Source organism: Hemicordylus capensis, chromosome 4 (genome assembly GCF_027244095.1).
Source record: "Hemicordylus capensis ecotype Gifberg chromosome 4, rHemCap1.1.pri, whole genome shotgun sequence".
NCBI lineage: Eukaryota > Metazoa > Chordata > Lepidosauria > Squamata > Cordylidae > Hemicordylus > Hemicordylus capensis.
Window position 1 is genome coordinate 129,246,915 of NC_069660.1, and position 24,719 is coordinate 129,271,633.

At 42.5% G+C, this 24,719-nt stretch overlaps 1 protein-coding gene across 18 annotated transcripts in view; it reads right to left on the minus strand.

Annotated features, from left to right (window-relative positions):
- SLC44A3 (solute carrier family 44 member 3) overlaps positions 1-24,719 on the minus strand; it is a 215,791-nt gene that overhangs the window by 119,254 nt on the left and 71,818 nt on the right. Inside the window, exon 1 of one of the 18 annotated variants that reach the window (XM_053244989.1) lies at positions 11,157-11,172. The exons of the other annotated variants lie outside the window; for them this stretch is intronic. The gene's annotated coding sequence lies outside the window, so the exon portion shown is untranslated. Of the gene's footprint in view, positions 1-11,156; positions 11,173-24,719 lie in introns of those variants that run through there. 18 annotated transcript variants of the gene reach the window in all.

Sequence of the window (24,719 nt, forward strand, 5' to 3'; positions counted from 1 at the left end):
TCTGACTCTCAGCCTTGCTCTGAGCATACTGCATGCTTGATCATCACTCTAAAAGCTCCTGTCCCTAGCCACAGCCTCGCTCCTTCAGCTGAAAGATTCACCGTTCTCAAGCCTCTGATCCGGGTAATATGCCACCCCACAAGCCTTGGATCCCTCCATCCTTTCCCCTCCTTCCCTCTCCTAATTCCTGATCTCCCCAAACCATGCCAGCCCTCAGCCTTCCTTACCCCCTGCATTTCCGTCGATATCTGAATTCTATTAGGCTCTAGGAAGATTTAATACACACCAATATGTTAGTTAGGAACACTGGGTGAATGTTGTTGCTGGCTAGGGTTGAAATATTGTTAGTAATCCTGATAGAATATTCTGCTTTCTGCTCAGTTAGATTGATGTTGTTATTCTTTTATACTCAATAAAGCCCATTGAATCATTTAGGATTGGTTTGATCTCCTTTCTTCCTCGCGCCCAGATCCTACATGGTCACTATATAAAAGAACTGGTCACTTGGTGACACTGATGAAACAGGCCTAATTTTGTATGCTAGCTAATGAGCATAATTAATATACAAATCAGGCCTGGCTCACAACAAGGCCAGTTAGCTTAATGTTCGTTGCAGGTAAAATGGCTTCTGCAAAGGGAAATCTTGCCTCACAAACCTTTTGGAGTTCTTTCAGAGTGTCAACAAGTGTGTGGATAAAGGTGATCCAGTTGACATAGTATACCTGGACTTCCAAAAAGCTTTTGACAAAGTTCCTCATCAAAGGCTCCTGAGAAAACTTAGCAGTCATGGGATAAGGGAACAAGTACATGTGTGGATTACTAACTGGTTGGACAGGAAACAGAATGTAGGTATAAATGGAGAGTTTTCACAATGGAGGGAAGTAACAACAACAAATATTTACCGTATTTTACGGACTATAAGACGCTACGGACTATAAGACGCACCTTAATTTTAATCCAGTTTTTCAGAGTTTTAACATATTAAACTGTTAAAACATATAAGACGCTCCTGAATTTTGGCGGATATTTTTCGAGGAAAAAAGTGAGTCTTATAGTCCATAAAATACGGTATATACCGCTTTTCAACAAAAGTTTCCAAAGCGCTTTACAAAGAGAAATAACAAACCAACAAATAAATAAGATGGCTCCCTGTCTCCAAAGGGCTCACAATCTAAAAAGAAACATAAGATGGACACCAGCAACAGTCACTGGAGGTACTGTGCTAGGGGCAGATAGGGCCAGTTGCTCTCCCCCTGCTAAATAAAGAGAATCACCACGTTGAAAAGTTGCCTCTTTGCCCTGTTAGCAGGGGTTAGTAAGAAGTGGGGTCCCCCAGGCATCTGTACTGGGACCAGTGCTTTTTAATTTATTCATAAATGATCTAGAACTAGGGGTAAGCAGTGAGGTGGCCAAATTGGCAGACAATACAAAACTCTTCTGAGTAGTGAAATCCAAAATGGATTGGGATGAGCTCCAAAAGGATCTCTCCAAACTGGGTGAGTGGGCAACAAAATGGCAAATGCAGTTCAATGTTGGCAAGTGTAAAGTGATGCACATTGGGATGAAAAACCCCAACTTCAAGTATACACTGATGGGATCTGAGCTGTCGGTGACTGATCAGGAGAGGGATCTTGGGGTCGTGGTGGACAGCTTGTTGAAAGTGTTGACTCAGTGTGCAGCAGCTGTGAAAAAGGCCAATTCCATGCTAGGGATAATTAGGAAGGGGATTGAAAATAAAACAGCTAATATTATAATGCCTTTATACAAAACTATGGTGCGGCCACACCTGGACTACTGCGTACAATTCTGGTCACCACATCTGAAAAAGGACATTGTAGAACTGGAAAAGGTGCAGAAGAAGTCGACTAAGATGATCAGGGGCCTAGAGCACCTTTCATATGAGGCAAGGCTACAACACCTGGGGCTATTTAGTTTAGAAAAAAGATGACTGCGGGGAGACATGATAGAGGTCTATAAAATCATGCATGGTGTGGAGAAAGTGGATTGAGAGAAATTCTTCTCCCTCTCCCATAACACTAGAACCAGGGGTCATCCCATGAAATTGATTGCCAGGAAATTTAGGACCAACAAATGGAGGTACTTTTTCACATAACACATTATTAACTTGTGGAATTCTCTGCCACAAGATGTGGTGACAGCCAGCAACCTGGATGGCTTTAAGAGGGGTTTGGATAACTTCATGGAGAAGAAGTCTATCAACGGCTACTAGTCGAAGGGCTATAGGCCTCCTCCAGACTCAAAGGTAGGATGCCTCTAAGTACCAGTTGCAAAGGAGTAACAGCAGGAGAGAGGGCATGCCCTCAACTCCTGCCTATAGGTTTCGAGTGGCATCTGGTGGGCCACTGTGTAAAACAGGATGCTGGACTAGATGGGCCTTGGGCCTGATCCAGCAGGGCTGTTCTTATGTTCAAATGTACAAACTACAAAAGATAACTGGATAGGATGCAACTCATCCCACCCCTTTAACACAAACAAAAATTGAATTGATTTAAAATCAAGTGACAAAGTCTTTAAGTCTTTTAGGTAGTCTCTTGTTACACACACCACCCCTACGTCTTGAGTTCTCTGGCATAGGAACTGTTCTACTGGTACCGAGGATTGTCCGTCACTTTCATCAGCCTCATCTTTCATCATCCAATATGACAGAATCCCTTCAGATTTCTATTACTTGTTTTGGTCCAGAATACTGGGAACTAGGGATGTACACGAACTCATTTGGAGGCCCTTTTAAGAGCCTCCGAACCAGTTCAAACAACTGACTGTTCGGCCGGTTCAAAGGCAGGGGGGCTCAGAGTTTAAATGTGGGGTGGATACACTTACCCGTCCCTCCGCTTTCCTCCAGCTGGTGCTCCATTATCAAAGGCTCCTCCGGGGCAGCAGCATACCTCCCTGCCGCCCCATCCCCTCTTTGCCTGGAAGTACCAGGAAGTACTGTACCTGGTGTGTGTACGTGCACTGGGCACGTGTATACACATGTTGCACTAATGTAGGGTTGCCAACTGTCCCTCATTACGCAGGACGTCCCGCATTTCAGGGATGAAATGTTGGTCCCTATAGGAGACGGGGTGGCAGAGAGGTATGCTGCCGCCCTGAAGGAGCCTTTGATAATGGAGCACCGGTGGGGGGGAAACGGAGGGAGGGGTAAGTGCTCCCTCCCCTCCCCTTAAAGTCTGACCCCTCTACCTTTGAACTTCCCTCACCCATTTCTGTGCACATCCCTACTGGGAACATCCCTTTCTGCAGGGAACAAAGGATCACTGGGAAATCTGTGGCAGCTGGTTGAGAGTTTCCTTGTCTCCCACCCTCTTCAAGAGACCTATTTAAGAACCTGGCTTGCCAAGGGCAGTGGCTGTAGGGAGCAAAGGGTCACTGGGTTATCTATGGCAGCTGGTTGAGAGTCTGCTTGTCTCTCACCCTCTACAAGAGACCTACTTAAGAACCTGGCCTATCAAGGGCATGAACCTTTAGCATGAGCCTAAGCACTCTTGGCCTCTTGTGTAGCCTGTGGTTAGATCTGTGACTGATTGCTTGGTAAAAGTAGGTTTTACCAAGGACAGCCATTTCCAGTATGACGCTGACGGGGCTGCAGGAAGGTACGCTGCAGCTCTGCGCCAACACTTTTGGTAAGAGCACCAGTGGGGGGAAAGCAGTGGGCAGGTAAGGGCACCTTCCCTGCCCCTTAAAGGACCCCCCATCTCCAAACCAGCTCAAACGCCAGCATTCCAAACCAGTTCTGTGATCCAGAAAAGGGGCACTGAACCGGTTCGTTCATATCTCTAGTTTTCGTAGAAATTGAGGAAATCTTAATGCTTTCTATAGACAAGGCAACACTTTGAAAACATAGCTCTTGGGAAGAAGCTACCTTATGGAAATTACCAAGAAAGCCTTTTATAAGGGTAAGGTGTTGGATCGAGGAAAATTACTTCTCAGGAAGAGGAAGAAGAAGAAGAAGAAGAAGAAGAAGAAGAAGAAGAAGAAGAAGAAGAAGAAGAAGAAGAAGAAGAAGACACCTAAAATAATGATTATTCTGATCACTTATGATCACTCTTCTCTCTAAGAGGAATTCCCAAATGTTGTTGACTACAACTCTCAGAATCCCCAGCTGCAGTGGCTTTTGCTTGGGGATTATGGGAGTTGTAGTCAACAACATCTGGGAATCGGTCTTAGAGGGAACACTGCTTATGATACACACTCTCGGGATATACAGCAAATAATCAGAAAACACTGGCATTTAATATGGGACATTCCAGGTTGTGAAGAACAACCCATGTTTGCCCATAAAAAGAGTGCAAGCTTGAAAGACATGCTAGTATACAGTGACATATTGAACAGTTCCATTAGAAGAACCATATCCACAAACGGAAACATACCCAAGGGACAGGGGCGTAACAAGGCTGGAGTGGGCCCAGAGACAAAATTCGCTGATACATACACATACACACACACACACTTCACAATATATAGTCATGTGACTTGCCTCTGGGGGCCCCCTCAAGGTGTGGGGGCCCCCAGGCAACCGCCTCCCCTTGCCTAATAGTAGTTACGCCCCTGCCAAGGGACATTTCAGATGTGGCCACGGTTCAGTTTGTGGCAATTGCAAACAGACTGCAACATTCCAAAATCCCCAGAATCAGAGAGTATACCACATCAGGGATTTCTTCAATTGCAGCAGCAAGGGAGTTATTTACATCATACAATGTCCTTGTGGGCTACTGTATGACTATAAGACAGATGTTATGGGCTACCTTATGACTACAAGACAGACTGTATGACTACAAGACAGATAAAAGTGAGAATAATAGAACATAAAAGCTGCATTCAAAATAAGAAAATACAAGCTCCCTTGGTTAAACATTTCATCAAATTCCAACATCAAGCACAGAGTCTGAAGTTCTGGTGTGTAGCACAGGCTCATAATAGGAGAATAGATATACATACTTGGCTGGCACAAAGAGAGTTATATGGGATATATAACAGCAGGAGAGAGGGCATGCCCTCAACTCCTGCTGTAGGCTTCCAGTGGCATCTGGTGGACCACTGTGTGAAACAGGATGCTGGACTAGATGGGCCTTGGGCCCGATCCAGCAGGGCTGTTCTTATGGATTAATACACTGAGAATGTGGTCCCCATTCGGCCTGAACGAGGAAATCAATTGACTTTTAGGTTGATATGCAGTGCATTGTTGGCCATTTTTTCAGATGCCATACATGGATATTTCTTATACATATATGTTATATGTTTTTGCTACACTGATGGTTTTATTAATATATGTGTATATTTAATACTCTTGTACTGATTTACATAATCATATTTAGTTTTATATTTATCTATAGCTATATTCAGGTAGTTTCATTATTTTAAACAACAAATTTTGCACTTTTTAAAGCTATGGGAGTAAGTAGTCACAGGACTGGAAGGCTGAATTCTCAATCTAGTGGTGCTAGCAGATGTTTCCAATCCTATGCTGGAAAAGGTCGGGATCTATTTAAGCCACCGGGATGGAGTTAAGAAAGCAACCTGAAGGGAGAAGTATCAATCCTCATAGTGCAGGGCTGCTCAACTTCGGCCCTCCTGCAGATGTTGGCCTACAACTCCCATAATCCCTGGCTATTGGCCACTGTGGCTGGGGATTGTGGGGATTGTAGTCAAAAAACAGCTGGGGGGCCTAAGTTGAGCAGGCCTGTCATAGTGTGTAGACCATGAGTAGAAAGATTTTCCAGAAAGTAAGTACTCTAGATGGTATTTAGGAAAACTTATATTTTGGGGTGATTTTAGTCTACTATGTTAATGTTGTGACAGACATTAGTCCTCATGAAAGCTTATTACTTGTATCTTTGTCTTTGCTATATAGACAGTCCAGCTATTGCAATCCAGCCCACTGAGTATTTATAGGAAAATTTTATTTAAGTACTATGGGTGTTTTCAGCCCTTATTCAAGGCACTTTATCATGTACATATTGTCTCTTTATAGTGGGGTGGAGGTTTTTTGGTTGAACATTGTATTTTTATATAGTGGGGAAATACTTGACTAACAAGCAGAAGGTTGCCAGTTAGAATCCCTGCTGGTACTATATTGGGCAGCAGTGATATAGGAAGATGCTGAAAGGCATCATCTCATACTGTGTGGGAGGAGGCAATGGTAAATCCCTCCTTTATTCTACCAAAGAAAACCACAGGGCTCTGTGGGTGCTAGGAGTTGGAAATGACTTGATGGCATGCTTTACCTTACCTTTATCTATGATTATAATTTGATATAAATATATTTCAAGACTGCCATTGAAGAAGACTCAACAGAGTTGAAATACATTTGGCAAAAATATAGCACTCATTAGGAATCACTACATGAGACTTTACCTTGGGAATACTCACTTGTACTTCTGCTTCACCAGCAGTATATTTTCAATATGAACAATTGGATCCAATCTTTTAAGTTGGATGTAGAGAGTATTTTAATGACCATTTTGCATAAATTTTATTCCAATACACAGATCTATTCTTACTTCAGTGTTATTACAATGCATGCAATTACAGTTTTTTTTAATCACATGGTTTATTAAGATTCTATTAAAATTATCAGTACATGATATTTATTTATTTGATTTATATACCACCCTTCCAAAAATGGCTCAGGGTGGTTCTCTGAACCAGTTCTATTTGGAACCAGTTCTATTTGGAGTCTCTGTTAATATTCATATACATTGTTGAATGTGTGTTTTGTTCTTGAAATGTATGTCAGTGCCACTAGTATCAGCAAAAATATCCAAGAAATCATAGCATATGGATGCTCCATCATCTGTAACACTATCCACAGACCTCTTTGATGTTTCCAGCCCAATATTGTGACTCCTTTTTGTGGCACATACACTTTCCCTTCTGCAGTATGTCCTTTGAATCCCAAGACAGCAGTGAAGTATCAATTTATGGCAATAGTGGAACCTCCATATCACCAAGGGTGGCTGTCTGAAGGCTGCAAGTGCAGATCTGATGCAGTGAGGAGTTACTTGTAAATTAGATGGGAAATGAAAGTGTATGAAGAACCAGAATCAGCCACAATCCACACTTCATGGCCATTAAGTTTAACTTGACAATGTGGAGAAATGTTGTCAGGAAGAGGTTCGGTTGCCTCATCCTTATCATATGGTGACTCAGTAATGGAGTGGACAGCAGATTTGAAAGCCTTAGCAAAGTGCCCCCATCTTTTGCACCTCTTGCAAGTGACCTTCCATGGCTTTGTGGGCAAGGTCTCCACACCAGTAGCATTGGTAGCTCATCTCTTCTTGCACTGCCTCTGTCTTGGGCAGTGCCATATGAGAAGATTGGGTTTGGAAGCATCTAGATTGAACAGCCTGGATTTCAGGAAGGGGGTTTTGAGTTACCAAAGAGTGATTTGGCACAGTGAATAACATTTTCCACCCTCCTAGCCATCTCTATAACTTCATTCAAGGTAAACTTCCACTCCAATAGCAGTTTTTCATGCAGTTTAGAGCAGTTTGACTATTACTCAAATTGCCACGAGTGCATCTCTTAAAGAAAAAAGTATCAATTCCCACAATTCCTGGAAGCATTTCACACGGGGCTTTTGCAGCCCTTTAATTTGCATCTCCTCTGGAATGGAGGGGATGCATTCACATATTGGCTAGATCTACCCCAAAGCCCCTGCAAGTTATCAGGGAGCAGTTCACACACAATTTAGGTTTCTCACTGTGCATTAGAGTGTAGCTAGATTTATATCTGGGGTTAAAAAAAAATCCTCTATTTGTGGCAGTTTTTTGGGACAACTTCGAGTTTGCAGTAAAGCCTCCCTACAAACTCGTGGTAAAACCTGCTGTGCGTAAAAGTCCTTGGTGCCACTTGGGGATCTAAAAGGAACTTTAAAAAAATACTCTTTATACAAAAACCTCAGTGGAAGGCAAGCAGCAAGGTTGGAGATATCATGTGTGCTGTCTCCTTAGTCCCAGGTAAGGATGTCAAGAGGAGAGGGCAAGAAAGGGCAGGGGAAGGTGAGAGTCCAACAGGTATATCAGAACTCTGACAGAACAGAGTTCTGACACATCAGCAGGGAACTCAGTCAGAGTTCCAGCTCTTGGGGCTCCCTGCTATCATAACAGAATTCCATCCAATAATACCTAACAGAGGCCATATTAGGTCTAGCACAACACAGTCCTATTATTTAGCTACATGCTGACAGTTCTTCCATTGGATCAACGAACTCATGTGAGAAAACGCATAGAGCCAAAGCAGGCATTATAAGGAAATAATGTATGTTGCTCACATGTCTGTTTCATTCACAAACTGGGCAAAGAGGCACTCTTTTAAAGTGGTGGTTTTCTTTATTTAGCAGGGGGAAAGGACCTGGCCCTATCCACCCACAGCACAATATCCTTCCAGTGACTGTTGCTGGTGTCTATCTTATGCTTCTTTTGAGATGGTGAGCCCTTTGGGGACAGGGATCCATCTCATTTTATTTATTATTTCTCTATGTAAACTGCTTTGGAAACTTTTGTTGAAAAGCAGTATATAAATATTTGCAGTAGTGGTAGCAAAGTATACATTTAACCTGAAAAGGGGTTCATGGATAATGGGAGTTGTGCTCTCACCTTCCTGAATTAGGCCTCCTCCCAACCTCAAACTGACTCCAGTGCCAGAAGAAGTGAACCAAGGATAAGAGGGAAATACATGAATCAATGGACCACAGACAGTGAGGGGGAGGATTTAGCTGCCCTCATTTGGTACCATTCTGATGGTAAACGTTAACCCCAGCCCCACCTCTCTCACACCCACCCTTTATACATGAATGGGGAAGATGCATCACTAACAACATCATGTAACTTCCCCAGTCAATTCAAGTTTTACTTTACTAGAAAGGATGGCTGGTGAACACATTTGCCCAGAAAGTTATGCAAGAATACTCAGCAGTAAAAAAGGAAGTGGGTGGAATGACTAACACAGAGAATAAATAAGATGGTATTTTCACAGGGTTTAACAGCACGCCAATAACATCATTGTGAAGCCTACTTTTAATTCCATAATTTGGTTTTGCATATAATCTTTGCTCCTTTTAGAAGCAATTGTCTTGGGAGGTACTAACCAAGAATGATTTTTTTAAAAAACAACACACTGGAGAGCTACTGTACATTCAATAATATCCTTACCTATAACAGAATATTTATAATTACATACATCTCAGAGCTGGGGAACCCTTTTTCTGAATTAAAGTTGAATAAAGTCTTCATTTTTATGTTCAAAATGGTTTACATTTGGAATATGTAAGAATTATCTGCTCTAACATGTCTGATTGGAAGGAAGCTAGTTGAGAGAAGTGGCTCATGCCAATGGTGGCTGGTGGTTCCTGGGACTGGGGATATGCTAGGCAGGGCAGGTGATGAGTGGAGTCACAGGTAGTGAGAGGTGGAGCCAGTGGCGTCACGAAGCCACTGCCGGCCCTGGTTCAGCCTGCTGCCAGCAGCCGCCTAGCCACACCTCCTGAGTCGGACATTGGATGCAGGGGACGTTTCCATGTTCACAAATGGGGCTGTATGCCCTGTTTGCAAGTAAACTTTGACCAGCGCAGCATTTGCAGCGCACAGAGGTGTAACTAGGGAAAATAGCGCCTAGGGCAAGCACTGAAATTGCGCCCCTGTCCAAACAGGAATGATGGGACTTGTAGTCAACAATATCTGGAAATCCTTGTTAAAAGGAACACTGTACCATATAGACATGGCTGTTAATCAAAACCTGAAAACATGAGCCATCTCTGTAAAAGACCTAGAACAACAGTCAGGAGTTATGCGAGGATTCCAAGTGTCATTTTCTCTGTCTCATCTCATTCTTTTTTAAAAAATATGACTTTGTCCTAGAGGATCACCTGCCCAAATAGCCACTAGCAAAATAGGGGAAGAAGGGGTGGGGGGGTGGGAGTCTATAAACCAGTGAATGATTCCTACCAGCCTTTGTCTTATGATGACTGTTGGCTCATGATGGGGTATATGTGCATTCACCACACCAGTGCTTACTTTGACACCAAGAGGGAGGAGGATACATTAGTTTGCCACACTAGACAGAGGCATTTGCAACAGGAGCAGACAGCTAAGTTCTGCCAGGGCCAAAACCAGCCCCTGTCAGACTAAGAAATCATTGTAATTTGCCCCTTCCTATCACAAGCAGTGTGCTGTTCTTTTATTATTGACTCTAACTCTCAAATATCCCAGTCATGGATGGAAAATTCAGGGTCAACTTACAAGAGACACATTTTCTACATGGAAGTTTCTTCTGTGCAGGTGTTGTGCAAAAACCCATGTGTAGTGACCGCCAGGGGCATAGCAAGGTTGGAATGGGCCAAGATGAGATTTTAAAAGGGGCCCCCAGCCCCTCAAAGTCCAGGGCCTCCACACACCCCAGGCCCCCAAGGATTTAAGTCTGATATTTCAAAATAAGTATGCTGCCTGGAAATACATTTCACTGAATACACATGCACACTTCACAGTATATAGTGATATACATTGAGTACTATATATTTGTGCTACTTTTAATGCCTAGAACACACTAGCAACGCTAATTATTAAAATGGCCCCCTCGCTGCAGATTAGCAAAGGAGACTTTCAACCATGCAGAGTGAGCCTGTGTTTGTTTTCTCAGAATTCTGAACAAATTCAGTAAAGTTTGATTCCAGGAGGTTTTTCACACAAGGCTTTTAAAGCGATATAACACACATCTCCTCTGGAATGGAGGTGCTGCATTCACATGTTGGCCAGATTTACCCTGAAGTCCCTGCAAGTTATTGGGGAGCAGTTCACACACAAGAAAAATAAAATAAAATAAAATAAAATCACAACACATGCTTCACAGTTCTCACTCAGACCTTCTGAGTTGCAAAACAACTTGAACATAAGTGCATTTATAAATGAATGAATGAATGAATGAATATTTGTTCCAGAAGTTTTTGTAATTTTCTGCCATGAAACAAGCCACTTATAGGCCTTAGATAGTTTTTGTTTTTAAAGCCAGCACATTTTCCAGTCTGTTTTAAATTAAATATTCAGAGACTTCTCAGTCTCGCCCCACCACCCATATCAAAGCCTTATGGCAAGAAGGTCCCTATATAGGGGGGTAACCACAAAAAGGAATTCACAGCCTACCTTGCAAAAGCTGTGCTGGATGGGCTGGTCTGCTGCAGGGAGGTCTGCCAGCCTCCTTCCTGGCTTCCTTGGGGCCTGCCGAGTTCAGGCTTCAGGGAGGCCTACTCGGAGGCCTCTCTGGAAGCCCCGCCCACCCACCGATCAGCTGAGAGGCAGGGAGAGAAGAGCTCTGCAGTTTGCAGGCTGCTCCGATCCTTGCCCTCCTAACTGCGCTTTGTTGATTGTTGTACTGTAGACCAGAGAAGGACAATGTGTAGGCAAATCTGTTAATCCACATGTCTGCAAACCCTCCCACCTTCCAAGTAGTGGGGTCTCTAATTTTTTTCATCTGTGTACAGAGTGAGTTTTGCTCTGGGCGACAGTATCAAGACAGTGTGCACACATGTGTATTCAGAGTGGGGCCTTCCTGATTCAACCTGAGTGGGAACTAACATTCACTGAGCTGACATCAAAAAGCTTGTGTGCGTGCGCATGCACACACACATTAGAGGGAACACTGCTTCTAAGGTGGTGGGGGTAGAATTTGCATCCCAAGCTGAGTGTTCACTGATCATTAAAAGACATTAGCCTGGACATCTCAAACTGGTCAAGCCAGTTGTCACTTGCTTTTCTCCTTGTTATACTACTTCTAATCAGAGAAGCCTAGAGTGAAAGGGCGTGCCTCCTAAGAACTTGCTTGCTGAGTTGCTACGAAGACAACACCAGACTATTCAACTGACTGATATTTGAGCATATGGGCTTGCTGATGCTAACGGGCTTCTTGCTTGAAATAAAAAGGCAGCAGCTCCTGAAGCAAAAAAACCAAAGCAACGATTGGCTGATGTATTTTGGTTTCGGCAATGTATTTTCGAAATACCTGAACAAATATATTTTAGATACTAAAGAATTGAAAATACGTATTTTAAAATACATGTATTTTAGATATTGCCCATCTCTGCTGATGTTGGCCACCTGCATCAACCAACCATAATTGACTCCTTGCACATGATAGCAATAGCAATAGCACTTTCATTTATATACCGCTCTATAGCTGGAAGCTCTCTAAGCGGTTTACAATGATTTAGCATATTGCCCCCCAACATTCTGGGTACTCATTTTACCGACCTCGGAAGGATGGAAGGCTGAGTCAACCTTGAGCCCCTGGTCAGGATTGAACTTGTAACCTTCTGGTTACAGGGAGGCAGTTTTACCACTGCGCCACCAGGGGCTCTGATCACTTCCTGGTCTTCAATCTGAAATTTTCATCACCCACATGGTCAAGTTTTGGGAGTGTACACTGCTCTAGAATCTTAGCTGGCAGCTCTTCCACCTTATTTTTGATTGTGAGAACCAGCTCAGTGTCATGGATCAGTAACAACATAAAATACTGCATGATGGACTCGGCTCATGTGATCATTTCTTCATGTTATGCCTATGAGGTGGACATTTCACCACAGGGGAAGTGATTCCCATGTCAAATATAATATAGATTCCAGCTCTAACTTCAAATAGAAGCCTGCCTAACTCATTGCTCCACTGTGAATGGATCGTACTTTATATCTATTTGTCCTTGAATTGGTTTTGCTTCTCTAGATATAAAAAGAAAACTAGCTGATCCGGTGCAGAGCATCTGTGCCCCTAGTTCTCCCTATCTCTCTTCCCCACCCCCTTCAGCTCCAGTCTGTTCTCCTCCTCCCAGTCTGCTTTCCTTCCCCACCAGCCGGGCAAGCCACCACAGCCATTTCCACCCCACCATCACAATCCAGACAGCTGCTTGAGAACTCTTGTGAGAGCTGCCACACATGGGATTAGTGATGGGTATGCCTTGGAGGGAGAGATAGACAGATAGATAGATAGATAGATAGATAGAAAGATAGATAGATAGATAGATAGATAGATAGATAGATAGATAGATAGATAGATAGATAGATATTGACAGTGGGCCAATTCAGATGACCAAATAAACCTTGTGAACCTGACTTCTTACCCATCCAAACCCAAGTGCTTTCTCCTCCCTCCCCTAACCTCCTTTACTCACACACCCATGTTGGAGAACATGGGTCCTGGTTTATAAACCTCAGCTCACCAGTACACAGGGCTGTTATCTAAGCTGATTAAGCTCTGGTTTCACATCCTGATTTAATCATGGTTTTAAACCACAAGTATATCACAGCTCCAGGTTCAGATTAGCCACGTTGCTGTGGTTTACCACCAGGGTATCTGTCATCTGAGCTTCACAGTGCAGACCAAGAGGCAGAGGGGAGAAGGAAGCATGAGGATTGGGGTGGGGGTAGGGTAGATGCTGCTTTCACCATGGTTTGTTGGGTAATCTATCTGAGCCAGCCCAATGTTTTCCTTAAATCAGCTGCACAGAATCATTGGGAAGTCTGTGTCCTGGGTAGTAGACTCTCCCAGTCCCCGTGGATGTGTTATCTGAACCCATCAAAGCCTGGTTCCCAAGCCTTCTGCCCAACATTCACCTGACATTCTCCACCCATTTGTAACCTACATTTGAGGTTGGGTAGCAAATGTCAAGTGGAAGGCTTTGAGAAGGGTACTTCCCAGCCTCAGTACCCTTTGTATTCTTGTCAGCTGGAGGTCCTTAGTGAGCAGTAGATTGCCCACTAGAGCCTCGGAGTCAGACAAGAGGGGGATTACTGAACCCACATCCTCCTCCTCTAGCTCCTTTGGGTCTTATCCTCCTTTGGCACGTCACCGGGTGCCCCAGGGTTCTGCCTCCAGCAGCCTCATCCTCGGCTCTTCAGACTCTTATCTGCTTCTGACAGCACTTCTAGACCCTTCCCCGACACTCAGTTCGCTCCTTCCTGTTTCCCAGTTCCTGCCCCTTTAATTCTTTATTTATTTCCCCTTTCAGATGTTGGATTTTTCTCTGGTATAGCCACCCACAGCCCCACTCCACCTTCTTGTTGTGCATTGGAATACCACTGCCTTTGGCAAGGGAGAGCTCGCCACCCATTGTGGCATCCCAAGCTTGGGATGGGACTTCTATGGTGGCTGCTTGCATCTCCATCCCTGCTGATGGGGCTTCAGCACTCATTTTCTGTGACAATCCTAATGGTTTACTCTTCACCTCCTAGAGGCAACACACAACTGTCTTTTACTGTTTAGCTACAATACGTGCATACTTTCCACTTAGATGAGCCATGTCATGGTCAGTAAAATATTATGTATTTGTTTGACTAATAGGGTTTTTAAACCATCATTTAAACATCTTAATTCAATAAAGATTCCATGCTGCATGGAAATAATATCTGGGGGGGGGGAGTTACACCAACTCGGAAAATTATGGAGAAAAACCAAAACACTCGAACAATTTAGTTGAATTGTGGCCAGTAAGCTACTATGTACATCATTCCAGAGAAATGAGAAAAAAATAATTGCTAGGTGAAAAACTGAAGTGGTGATTCCGTGTATAACGGGGCGGGGGGGGGGAACCATTCTCTCCAACAACAAACTTGTAAATTACCACAATCCACATTTTAGTAATAATGAACCATGATCTGAAAGAAGATTTACTGTACTAATTACTTTAGGCTTGATGTTCAAATCTTAAATGTGAGGATCTAAGAGAGGACAAGAGAAAATTAATAATTTATTTATTCTTAGAAGAATGGCTATCAAACATTCAATATTGGGCAGTATTTGTTTATGCATATGATATTACTAGTTTAATGTCTTTGATCAGTTTCAAATGAATCAATACATTCCCCCAACCTAAGAGTTGTGTTTGCTCTCCACTCTCATCCCCAGCCTATCTCCCGCAACTGTCACATCTTGACTGCTTCACCAACATTCCATCTTCCACAGGGCTCTCCTTTAGTAGGGTGAATTGGGGTGGCTGCCCCCAGACTCCCAGCGCCCCACACCTGGCCCCTCCCTCATGGTTGCTGCTTCCCCATCTCTTCCCATCTCACAGCACTGCCTTACATTCTAGGCAGGCTGCAACCGGGTGTTAAAGTGGAGAGCAGCAGCAGCTGGTGAGGGAGCCCTCCCTTGCCATCTGCGGTGGATCTGTACTTTTAGCTCCACAGCACAGCCTGCCTAGAAAGGAAGGCAGTGCTGCACAAGTGGTGAGGAAGGAGCGGTTGGCCTAGCTGCCCGATGGGCAAAGGTGGCAGTGGGTGGAGCACACATGGGGATGAGGGAGGTGAGAGTGGCCCAGCCAGCATCCTGTCACACTCTCCCAGCTTGAATTGCATCTGGGTCACTAAATGGAGAGCTTGCTTTCTCTCATGCAAGCCCTCCACCTAGTGCACTGTTTGCAAGCTATACTCAGAGCCTGACGAAGGGCACAGAAAAGGAGATGGAATTACAACACCCCTGAACATGAGGGGCTCCGCACACACACCCCTTCCACGTAACGGCCCTGATCTTCCAAGCATCCTCCTCCTTGCTCTTTCCTCAACATTCCATGCTGGAGGGATTCCCCTTTTCCATCCAGACACATCCCACATATTATTCACTGCAATGGGTTTCTCAGGACCAATATCCACTCACTGGACACTGCTGTTTTCTTAGTCAGTGTTTATAATATGAACAATACGTAATACACCTATTTTAAAGGAATTGCACTGTGTGCCAATATGTTTCTGAGCAAAATACAAAGGGCTGGTTATTACCTATAAAACCCTGAATGGCTTGGGTCCAGCATACTTAACAGAGCGCCTTCTTTATCATGAACCTCGCTGCCTCTTGGGATCATCTGGGGAGGTCTGGTTATGGTTGCCACCATTTCATTTGGAGACAACTTGGAACATGGCCTTTTCTATGGCTGCCGCAGGGCTTTGGAATACGCTCCCTGCCAAAATAAGAGCCTCTTCATCTCTGACCGCTTTTTAAAAGACCCTCAAGACATGCCTCAATAAAAATTCTTATTTTTTTAAAAAAAGACATGCCTGTTTTCTTGGGCTTTTAAGATGCTTGCAAACTGGTGTTTAAATTTATTTTATTTGGTTTTAGATTTCTAATTGTGTACTTACTGTTCAGGTGCTGTTTTGTTTGGTCATTGAACATAAAGCTTCTCAACATCTAAATAGAACTGCTGGGGAAAGTTGCCTGGGGCCTTTGGAAAACGGTTGGCACAGATGAACAGTCCTTGTGACCCAACACTCCGTTTCCTACCATGCTAGCCGGTTGCTTCTGTGGAACTTAAAAGCTGGGCGCAAAAGTAATATCCCTCCAAGCTTCTCCAAGGTTGCAGGCAGGAATCTCTCTCAGCCCTATCTTGGAGAAGCCAGGGAGGGAACTTGAAACCTTCTGCTCTTCCCAAAGCAGCTCCATCCCCTGAGGGGAAAATCTTACAGTGCTCACATGTGGTTTCCCGTTCAGATGCAACCAGGGTGGACCCTGCTTAGCTAATGGGACAAGTCATGCTTGCTGCCACAAGACCAGCTCTCCTCCAAGGGTTGAGCCTGAACAGGGATGTCCTTAGGGCATGGCAAGCAGGGCAACCACACCAGGCCCTGCTCTCTTAACCCCTGTTAGAATTAACTGGAAGACAGCCCTGCACTGTCTGATTTGCCCTGGGCCCTGCACCCCACCAGGGCTCTCTAAGAACAGCCCTGAGCCTGGAAAATAGAAGGATGGTAGTAGGGTACCAGGCCTAGGGAGTTTGTTAAGGGTAGTAACAGTAGGGATAAATCTTCAAACTTCATATAGTTTGAAGTTCATGAAGCCAGTGTGGTGTAGTGGTTAGAGTGCTGGACTAGGACTGGGGAGGCCCGAGTTCAAATCCCCATTCAGCCATGAAACTAGCTGGGTGACTCTGGGCCAGTCACTTCTCTGTCAGCCTAACCTACTACTCAGGGTTGTTGTGAAAGAGAAACCTATGTATGTAGTACACCGGCTCTGGGCTCCTTGGAGGAAGAGCGGGATATAAATGTAATAAATAAATAAATAAATAAAAATAAATAGTTGAGCTCTAACTACAGTGTGTCTTATAGTCTATGGTTGGTGTTGCACCCTTTTACAGATAGGAAGCAAAGGCTGAGAATTAATTCATTGTCCAGCAGGATTCCATGAGGTTTGGCTGGATGAGAATTTCCTGACCATATTAGCTTTATCCCAGGTTTCACCTGTTGGCTATATTTGCCAGGACCTCTCCAGAAACAATGAAGAGTCTTGTGACACCTTAAGAACTAACACATGTATTATAGCACGAGTTTTCATGGAGTACAGTCCACATCATTGGGTACATGCAGTATAATCTCAGACAGGTTTATATATATAGTGTGTGGAGGGGGAGTGGAAATAGTGGCATGGCCTTATTCATTTATTGCTTAATTACCAGACAATGCTTTAGGGGCATGTTTGTCATGCAAACAAAAACTGCCTGCCACCCTCCTTATAGTATATAACTATAATACAGTTGGTGCCATCAGATAGCTGGAACTTGCAAGTTATAGAGCTCAAGGACTTGAGTTGGGATATGTTAAATTATTAAAGTTTGTCATTGATACTGTTGTATTAGTTGGTTCTGCTGCTATTTACACCTTGTAACTATAGTTCAGATAGTTAGAGTCATGGAGCCAGGAGTAGGAGAGGAAAGCAGCGAGGGGCCCATTTTAAAATCTCATCTCTGGGCCCACTCCAACCTTGGTATGGCCCTGGACTACTGCAATGCAGTCTATGTGGGGTATACAAATATGATAGATTACAGCATAAGAGGCTGGATTGAGGACCAAGAAGAACCCAATTCCAACTTTGCTTTGGCCTAGATGGCCTTAGGTGAGGCCATCTGTCTTTGTCTTGCCCCCCATTTGCAGTATGAGGTTAATAATTGTGATCTAACAAAACATCTGCTGATTCAGACCAAAACGCCATCAATTCCAGCTTCCTGTTTCCCACAGTGGCCAGCCAATTGCTTAGGGGAAACTCATTAGCAGGGGGTTGCTAAGATAATTATGCCATAAGCTTTGCACAATATTAATATTTTAAAAAGCATCAAGTCAGCAAAAACTGTTTCGGATCTAGAGACCAAGTGGAGACTTGCCCTGCTTGTCAAACATGAGATACTGTGACATCTATTATTCTTATGCAGTACATCTCTCTGACTAACAGGTGCTGGCAACAATTGCCACAATGGTTTATGATCTTCCTGACGCATTTGCTTAGCTCCTGTTATAAACAAAATGGTGGACTAGATAAATCTTTGGTCTCTTCTAGTAATGCAATTCTTGTGCTCTGATCTCTGTGTATATCTGTAGGATTGGGGCAGTGGGGGGCGGGGGAAGAATCAATATTGGAGCTTATAAGATATTATAAAGCTTAGGTTTAAAGCCTGACCTTTAAAAGAACCATCACAAATAGGGTTGGGTTGATGTTGTTCACAGCAAAGTAACTTCCTGCAATCACTTTGTAGTGAGAATCCCCAACATGTGAATCATCAGATCATAGACGAATGTGAGTTCACCAGATCTGATTTTTTTTTAAAAGCTTTCTGAACTATTGACCCATGATCTGAATGCACATTGACTGAATTATTTACAGTCAGGTTCTGCACAGATGTCCACTGAAAGGAAAGTCCAGCAAGAAATTGCTGAGTTTCATTGGAACTAAGGCATTCATCCAACTAAAAGGAGTCAGTCACGTCCTTTGCAGCAGCACATGCAAATTCATAACATCATTTGATGATTAACTGTATAGTTGCTTTTCTAGATGATTGGCAGTTCTTGGTAATAAGATTTTGTTGTGTTCCAATGGTTTGTGGGAAACCCCAATACAGTGAAGTATCTGACTAGCTTGAAAACTATGGGCTGAACAGCTCTTAAGCTTACTGTTTCTCTTGTACTGTGGTCACTTCCAAAAGTTGGTGTATGGTCTTTTGGTCAGGTTGCTTGATGTGCAATAGTCAATGGAATTTGCTCATGCGCTAATATTTTCATTGATGACATAATAAGGATAGTGCAGGATCCCGGCACAGAGACTGAGAACCACAGAAAAGTCAGCCATCAAAATTAATATCTAAGTCAAAAAGAATTTGTGGCTTGGAATCAGGTACAAGCCTATCATTCACTTGATTAGCTCTCAGTTCTTAAGCAACTGGAGTAATAGCCACAAGTTCAAAGCAGGGATTTTTGCAGTTCAGTTTTCAACCATTCTTTTATGAGTAGCTGAACACCATCTTATGTACTAGCTTCATTTGACATTATATTCCTATAATTCAGCCTAGCAGTTTTTCATTGCTGCTGCAATTCACAGAAGAGCATGCACATGTTCACAATAATCAAATGCATATATGTTGGAAGTGAAGGACTATGCGCTGTCTCTTGTCTCAATGACATAGGAGGACAGACTAGTGAGTCAGAGGGCTAGAGGGTCAAGACATTGGTCATCCCTTCTCTACTGCTCTGACACTATCCCTTTGGAATATAGATTGCTACTCTTAGGGACTAACTTCCTTCCTTCCTGCTTTGTACTTCCTCTTCCTCTTTTTCCCTTCCTTCTACCTTGCAACATGCAAGCTCCTCTCCCTGCACCATGAGTGCAGAGAAGATGCAGAATCCATTTGCATCCAGCTAGCTAGATAGTTTAGAGATCCTAACTCCTCACTTTCCTATCTAGAATGGAGTTCTCTAATAAACACCATTTATATTGATTTAAAACTATGAACTGGCTCCAAAATACTTTACTCTCAGCATACATGCATGCCTAACTAAATTCCGCTGTGTTGTGCCTCTGTGCACTCTGCTATAATGAAAAAGGGTTTCTCCTACCAGAGAGAATTCCCAACAATATAAAGATTTGATCTGGGGAAATAAAGAAGAAAACTACAATGGAATGAGACAAGAGGACAGGACGTACCATAACTACTTCCTGCTCCCCATAATTAAGCTTCATGCTTCTTAAAGCACCATCGTACCAATGTATGGAAGCAACACATCTTCTGATTTTGTCTTATACTGTTACACATAGGCTGACAACTTTTCTACATGATGTGTAATATTCTCCATGTGTGAATCAGCTGTTGTGGTACACGTCAGCACCAACGATATTGGGAAATGCATTTGGGAGGTCCTGAAAGCCAAATTTAGGCTGCTAGGTAGCATATTGAAGTCCAGGCCTCTCAAGGTAACATTCTCCGAAATGCTACCTGTTCTGCACGCAGGGCCAGTGAGACAAAGGGTGGTGCCAGGAGGAGGGGTTTAGATTTATTAGGCACTGGGATACATTTTAGGACAAGACAAGCCTGGGTAAAAGGGATGGCCTCCATTTGAACTAAGATGGAACAAGACTGCTGTCACTTAAAATCAATAAGGTTGCAGAGCAGCTTTTAAAATGATGCCTGGAAGATAGCTGACAGGAACTGGGCAATATCTGGTTCGGCAAATGCCATCCCTTAAAGTGTGAGGGTATAAATGCTTCAGATAAAACAGAGTAGAAGCAGATAAAGAACAGATAGAAGGATGTGTTAGGTGGTCAAAGAAATCAAATGGCCATAAGAAAGATAACACACTTTCCAATTAACAAATCACCATGGCCAGATCACATCCACACGAAAGTCCTTAAATAACTCAAACGTGAAATAGACTATCTCTTTGCAAAAATATATAACATATCCCTACAATCAGGCTCTGTACTGGAGGACCAGAAAGTAGCCAATGTAATGCTGGTTTTCAAAAAGGGATCCAGGAAATTACATGCTGCTTAGCTTAACGTCTGTTCCAGGCAAATAGATGGAAAGCATTCTGAAGGATAAAATTGTTAGAGTGCAGCCCAATTTGTATCCAGGGTAAAACAATCCACTCTTTGTGTCAATTTCTTTAGACAACTTCGAACTCGCAGAAAACTCACGCTAAAGCCTGCTGTGTGGAAAACGCCCAGTTGTGTGGATAAAGGTAATCAAGTTGGCATAGTATAACTGGACTTTCAAAAAGCATTTGACAAAGACTCTCTTGAGAAAACTTAGCAATCATGGGATAAGGTGACAGGTTCATGAGTGGATTGGTACTGTAACTGGTTAAAGGACAGGAAACAGAGGGTAGGTATAAATGGACAGTTCTCTAAATGGAGGGAAGTAAGAAGTGGGATCCTCCAGGAATCTGTACTGAGGCCAGCACTTTTAAACATATTAATAAATGATCTAGAAGTTGGGATAAGCAGTGAGGGGGCCAAATTTGTAGATGACACAGAACTATTTAAGGTAGTGAAATCCAAAAGAGATTGCAAGGAACTCCAAAAGGAGCTCTCCAAACTAGGGGAGTGGGCAACAAAATGGCAGCTGCGATACAATGTAACAAGTGTTAAATGATTCATATTAGGGCAAAAACCCCAACTTCACACATACATTGAAGGGGTCTGAGGTATCAATGACCAATGAGAGAGATCTTGGGGTCATGTTGGACAGCTCATTGAAAGTGTTGACTAAATGTGCGGCAGCTGTGGAAAAGGCCAATTTCATGCTTGAAATCATTACGAAGGGAATTGTAAACAGAACTGCTAATATTATATTGCCCTTATACAAATCTATGGTGCAGCAACATTTGGTACTGAGTACTGTTTTGGCCATCATATCTAAAGAAGGAAATTGTAGAACTGGAAGAGGTACAGAAGACGGCAACCAAGATGATCAGAGGCCTGGAGCACCTTCCTTACAAGGCAAAGCTACAACACTGGGGCTTTTTAGTTTAGAAAAGAGACCTATATATGAGACATTATATTATATTTTTTTAATAAGAATTTTTATTAAGAAGTAAACCAAAGGAGACAGAGACAAATCACCATAAAGACAATATAAAACCAATCATTTTTCATAAAGAAAAACCTCATTTTTCTAATTAATTACATCAGTAAATAAAAGATATCTAGAACAAGATAAAGAAAGAGAAATTCAGACTCTTAAAGTTGCAAAATCTGATCAGCTTCTTGTAAGTTACACATCGAGAACACTATAAGTCAAATCCAGAAAATGGGAACAAAGTTTGACCATAAGGGATATTATAATTTATAAAGGGTTCCCAAACAGACATGAATGATTCAGTAGATATACCATGTACATAAGCCGAGACTTTCGAAATTGAAGCACAGTCCCACACTTTCAAAAACCAATTGTTTAAGGAAGGGATTTCCAAAATATGCCAATTAGAAGCATATATAATCCTAGACGCTGTAATCATATATAAACACAATTTGTTTAATTTGGCAGGAATATAAGGTTTTATCATACTTAAAAGAAAAATTTCTGGAAGAAAGGGAATCTTAACTTCTAAGATTTGTTCAATTTTCATATGAATTTGTTTCCAAAACTGTTGAGCTTTACCACAGCTCCACCACATATGGTAGAATGAGCCTAAATGTGAGTTATATTTCCAACATTTCTTAGAGAAAAAATCATCTATTCTATTAATAGTCAAAGGAGTTATATACCATCTGAAGAACATCTTATACCAATTTTCCCTTAGATTGGTACACAAAGTAAATTTCACATTCTTTTTCCATTGGTATTCCCAATCAGAGATTTCAATCTATCTATTAAAGTTCTGCATTCATTTTATCATACATTATTTTATCTGCTCAGTCTCCGTTTCATACTTCAGTAATAGCTTGTAAATTCTGCCTAATAAATGATCGGTGTTTCGGGTGATTAATTCTTCAAAGTCAGTTCTCTAAGTTTCCCACCCTGTAACTGTAATTCTTTCTGAACTATAGAGCTGATCCGAGCTTGTTTGAACCAGGATGATTGTTGAATTGTTTGTCCAGAGCTAAATATTGGGCCAAACTTTGTAAGGAGTATAGACTGCCTCTCCAAAAATTATACTTAGAAGAAAATTCTTCTTCATGGAAGTAAACATTCAGTATTGAGGCCAAGGGTGATAATCTAGGACTTATTCTTTTCTGATATTTATCCCAGACATAAAAAAGACTATGTCGGATAATATGTTGTTGTATCTCCAAATCTTTCCTTGAACCAGAAATCCATAAGTAATTATTCAATCCTCTAGTAAGACCAAAGTCCTCCATTCGAGTAAAACTTCCGTAAGGGGATAAAATCCAATTCGAGATCAAAGTCAAGCTACTAGCGTGATAATAAAGATTCAAGTTAGGAACTCCAAGACCACCTCTTTCTTTGGAATCTTGCATCACCTTAAATCAAATTCTGGGTTTTTTATAATTCCAGTTGAATGAATTGAGCCAACTCTGCCATTTATTCAATATCTTGTCGTCTATCTTTATAGGGATCATTTGAAAAAGAAAGTTCATCTTAGGTAATACGTTCATTTTTACTGCAGAGATTCTTCCAAGCCAAGATAGAGTCAGCCTCTTCCATCTATCCAGATCAGCCATAATTGATTTCCAAATTGGGACATAGTTATTCTTAAACAAATCTTTATTGCTCCTCGTAAGATTAATCCCCAAATATTTAATTGGCTTCTTCATTAATTGTAATCTTAAAACTTTAGAGAAGTATTCTCTCTCTTCTTCTGAAAGATTCCATGTCATGACCTGAGTTTTATCTCTGTTAATCTTATAGCCAGAAACTGAACCATACCGATGTATCTGTGTCATTAATGTATCCAAGGAGTCTCTGACTTGCATGACAGTAAGCAATACATCATCAGCATATAGTTTTGTTTTATGTTCGCAATCACATATTTTGATACCTTGAATCCGCTGCTCTTGTCTAATTTTAGCTGCCAAAGGTTCAAGAGCAAGTATAAACAGCAACGGAGAAAGTGGACACCCTTGTCTATATGAGACTAATGTCTGGTGGCATCTGGTGGGCCACTGTGTGAAACAGGATGTTGGACTAGATGTGCCTTGGGCCTGATCCAGCAGGGCTGTTCTTATGTTCTTATTCTTTGTCTAAACAATGCAGCTCTGCAATCTTCCAGCTCTGTAGGGAAATAGTTACAGCACAATCCTATGCATATTTACTCAGAAGGAAGACCCTATATGGGTTCTGTCCTATCCACCAGAGTCATCTGATCATTTCATATTGGAGGTTGATGAGAAGCCCCCAAATGGTGGGAGGAGCAAAGGAAATACACCAAGTCCCATTTGGAGATGATGCTTGCCTGAAAACATCAAAGCTTGCTGTGCCCCCATTGCCATGCACACCTGACCTCCTTGTGAGATCTGGGATCCTTGAAGAATCTGGGGAAACCAGTGAGTGCATTCCCTCCTTTGTGAGAAGGAAGTAACTAATGAGAAGGCTGCTCATTTCCTCTGCTGTAAGTTAAGGTGCAAGCAAGGAGCAGGAAAAGAGCAGGTGTGATTTAACTCTCTTGCTTCACAGCTGAGACCACAGCAACCAGAGAAACAGACCCTCTCCTAGATTCTTCCCACTATCTGGGGCTGCCAGCCTCAGTCAGCTACTCTCTCTGCAGGAGTCACTGGGGTTATACCCACACAGTCCCACTTCATTGAGTGTGGCTTATTTCTTAGTAAGCATGTGGAGGCTTGCATCCTTAATCTCCAGGAACTGCAGCCAAGTCATTTGCTAGAGATGAAGTGAAATTTCTCAGATTCCTAAAAGATATATTTCCATATCTTGTACATGATAGATTAGGATGTGAAAACAGGCTTATCTGCAGATTCATCTTATGTAGCTTTCTCAACAAAAAG